Here is a 3853-nt window from a genome sequence, read left to right on the forward strand (position 1 = left end):
TATAAGCAAATCAGTCAGTTTAAATAAATTCATTAGGCCCTAATCTATGGATTTCACATTGGCTGGTCTCAGACGATCCCACAGGTGAAGAAGCCGGATGTGGAAGTCCTGGGCTGGCGTGGTTACACGTGGTCTGCGGTTGTGAGGCCAGTTAGACGTACTGCCAAATTCTCTAAAATGAGGTTGGAGGCAGCTTATGGTAGAGAAATGAACAATTCAATTTTGTTGGAACATTTTGCATTCTCGTTCCCATTGTTGTGATAAGAGCAAGCACGTGCATGCTCGCACATGGAATTGTATCGCTTGAGTACAACAAAATTGAATATAATGGTGTGGATAAAGTTAGGAATTATACAATTTAATATGTAAAACATCTAAAGACCTGTGTCACTATACTGAGACCTTTGCGGTTTCTAAAAGGAAACATTTCATTTTAATCCGTGGCCTGTATACTGCAGAATGAGCAATGACGAAGTCTTGCTGGTGCAGTAAGTTTTTCAAAACCGAGTGAAATTGTGTCTGGACACATCTATATGACAGTAAAAAATGGAACGACTCCTTTAACATGTGTGTCTCTCGCTCTAGCTGAATCCATCGTTCCAGTCCATGACCTTGTTGTATTCGCTGATATTGTGTTTTATGTGGGACAGTTTGCACTTCAGGTACTCGCAACGCTCCCTATTCTCCAGGAATGTGGGGTCCTGACAACAGGAACGGGAAAACAAGAGAATGAGTGACATTCTTACATTTGTGGACTGTCTCCAACTCTTCATTTTGCTGTCTGCCACACACCATCACACGCACAAACACCCTCCTAAGACATCAGTGGAAAAAAGTCCCATATCATGTCTTGCAGTTTCATGTGGTAAAAGCTGCATTTGATCTTTCATCTAGCAAATTTCCTAGTCTGTGATGTTTGTGTGTGTGTGTAGATGGGACAGAGACTTTGCTTAAAGCAAACAGGAAGTCTGAGGAATGAGTGGAGAGAAGAAGAGCTGGGTTGGGGTCCATTCCATTTAATTCAGAAAGTAAACCAAATCATTCCAATTCTCATTGAAAAGCTTCAAAGAGAGTTGGAATTTCAGAGTACATCCTGAGTTGACTGGAAATGGAATTGACCCTAACCTTCGTTTTCATTATGCATGATCAGTTTAATAATCCCTTGGGGATTATAATATTTTCTACTACTGTACTAAGTGACTTCACCTCAGATATTGTCAGGGAAGATCCACTGGTTTTCATCTTAGAACAAAGAAGACAAATGGGAAAGGGTGAGGCAAAGTATGTCATTTAACACAAGAATTGTGTGTGTCCCATTCCGCCCTCACCTCCTGTGCCAGCCCATCCCACCTCAGCCCTACCTTGTGGCGCCACAGCTTCAGACACACGCCGGCGCCCACAAAATAGATCAAGATGTTAACAAACAGGAAGATAATGGCGGCGGTCTGGCCGGGCTCTGAGCGGCAAAATGCCCCGTTAACACCATTATTGAAGACGGGGTAGTTAGACTACCCCTGCTCCCTTGTAGAGCACCCCCAAGGTCAGGTTAATCACACACTCGGTCAGGGGCCCCTAGGACAAGTCTAGGATAATGGTACGGTAGTACATGGTCATCCCCAGGACTAGCATAATGACTGTCACTATCCAGGCCAGCCCGGCCACCACTAGAACGAAGGGGGACTTAGGTCCAGTGTAGCTAACCGATCCACTGCCCCCGAAGGCTGCCACGCCACCCGCTAAACCCCCGAACTTCAGTGACTGGGAGTAGCCAAACATGTTGAACCACTCATTGTCCCTGTGCACGTAGGCACATGCTCAGGCATAGACGGCAGCACCCAGTAAAAGTTCCACACAGCGCAGAATGCACAGTAACCCCAACCAGGACTTCATATAGGCATAGCGCTGGTGGTATTCCTCCACCCGCTCGCTGTAGGTCATGACCGAGCAGAAGGTGTGATCCGAGACGGTCTCGATGGCTTCGGCTCCTAGCAACATGGCGTCACGCTCTTTTCTGGAGTTGTAGCTGCCACCAGAGCCTCTGTACAGGTCCAGGTAAGAGCCGGGGAGGGGAGCAGCAGACACCTCTAGTGGTTCCTGATTTGAGGTAATCTTTTTCCATCACAGGCGGGGAGGGAGGCGGCGGTAAGGAGAAGGGCTTGCTGTTACCGCGGATACTATTGCCACGGAATAAGTTATTGACGAAGTCGGGAATTAATCGGTGGACAGGTTTGATGTCCATGGCCGTGGTGACGTTGTCCAGGAATTTTGAGGCGCCATTGCTAGGGGGGGGTAGAAAGCCCACAGCAGACTGATCCAGGAGGGGGCAGGGGTTCAGAGCTCACAGCCAGGTCTGCCCCCCTGAGGCCCCCAAAAGGTTGTGGAGGAGAGGGCAGGGGTTCCGATCTCACAGCCAGATCTGCCCCCCTGAGGCCCCCAAGAGATCGTGGAGGAGGAGGTGGGCTCTGGTCCCTCCATAAGGATCTGCATCTCGGACCAGGTCGAAGCGGCCGGAAGAGTCACCTCCAGCAGACATGTGGACTCACTGGTCTCTGCCCTAGTACAGACAGACATACAAAGAGAGGCTGCTATTAGAACATGCTGGTATAAATATATTACCAAAAGATGAGCCATTAGGTTCACCCCATCAGCACTAGCAGCATGGAATGTGATACCCCATTTCAACTTGTAAGCCAGGCATGTAGGACTACAGCAATCTAACACCAATGACAATTGGTCCCTTTTCTTTGAGATAAGACCTTTTTCCTTGATGACAATATTAGTATATGTGTGTGTGTGTGTGTGTGTGTACAGTAGTTGCATGCCAACTACCTTGAATTATGTATGCTTGAATGCTTGAGATTCCTGGGTGTTGAACGTAGAAACCATGGCAAGAGAACAATAGGCCTACCAGATAAGCTGTTAACACACAGATCACACAATTCCTCGTGCGGAATTGAGATCCATATACTCCCAGTCGATGTGCAAGTAAATAAGGAATTCCCTCGACCACTCCCACAAATTGGGGGAAACAAACATTCTTTCCATTCATACCCTTTGTAAAAGAGCCAATTTCTTTGTCGATTGTTTTGTTACACAGAAATAACAAAACATGACAAAAAGTTGTTCAATGTACATGTAATCAGGTCAAAAATCCTGACCTACGGATCGCAATGCTTCCACGTAGGGAAATAGAGCCTGCGAGAAGGGACATGTGGCTTCAAGCTATTCAACGTGGGAGAGTGGGAAATGTAGGGACCCTGTGTCCAAATAGGCTTTGTGTGTAGAAAACATTTCATCACAGGTAAGACTTTTAACTTGTTTACTATAGTCCATGTGTAACTCCATTCACCACTTGTAGCTGTATAGTCTATTTGTTTGTGTTGGTCTTGGTTAGCTTAATGTTCCGGTCGTTCAATGGTTAGCAGCCACGTGAAAAACTACATGTTTTTAGTGAGAACGGTCTGGAGCAGGCAATATGTCTAAAGATTCCTTTTAAACGTTGTACTTTTCTTAAATGTAGTTTTGTAATTGACTAAAACAAGCAGACAATAAGGAAATTGAGTTTAAAAAGGGTCAAATTTTTGCTGTGAGCCAATGGGGTAATCTAGGTAAGCACAGGACCGATCTACTACCGACTGGGACTATGAGCCTGATTGTATCAGGTTTTCGTTCAGCATTGACAATTGTTAGTGAGTGGACTATGCTGGTGGTTAAATCAATAAAAATGAAATTAAACTTTCCTCCCAAACCTCATCTACTGTATAAAAAAAACCACTTTATTTTTACAAACTGTGCCTGATGTGGGAAAGATCTGTAAGTTTAGTGTTCTGTAAAAAAGTTATCTGACATTATC

The 3853-nt window shown here is 45.4% G+C and overlaps 1 pseudogene; it reads right to left on the reverse strand.

Moving 5' to 3' along the window:
- Positions 1-581: 581 nt before the first annotated feature.
- Positions 582-2533, reverse strand: LOC112249546 (annotated as a pseudogene).
- Between the last annotated feature and the right edge of the window lie 1320 nt (positions 2534-3853).

This window comes from Oncorhynchus tshawytscha, linkage group LG04 (assembly GCF_018296145.1).
Source record: "Oncorhynchus tshawytscha isolate Ot180627B linkage group LG04, Otsh_v2.0, whole genome shotgun sequence".
NCBI classification, from domain to species: Eukaryota; Metazoa; Chordata; class Actinopteri; order Salmoniformes; family Salmonidae; genus Oncorhynchus; species Oncorhynchus tshawytscha.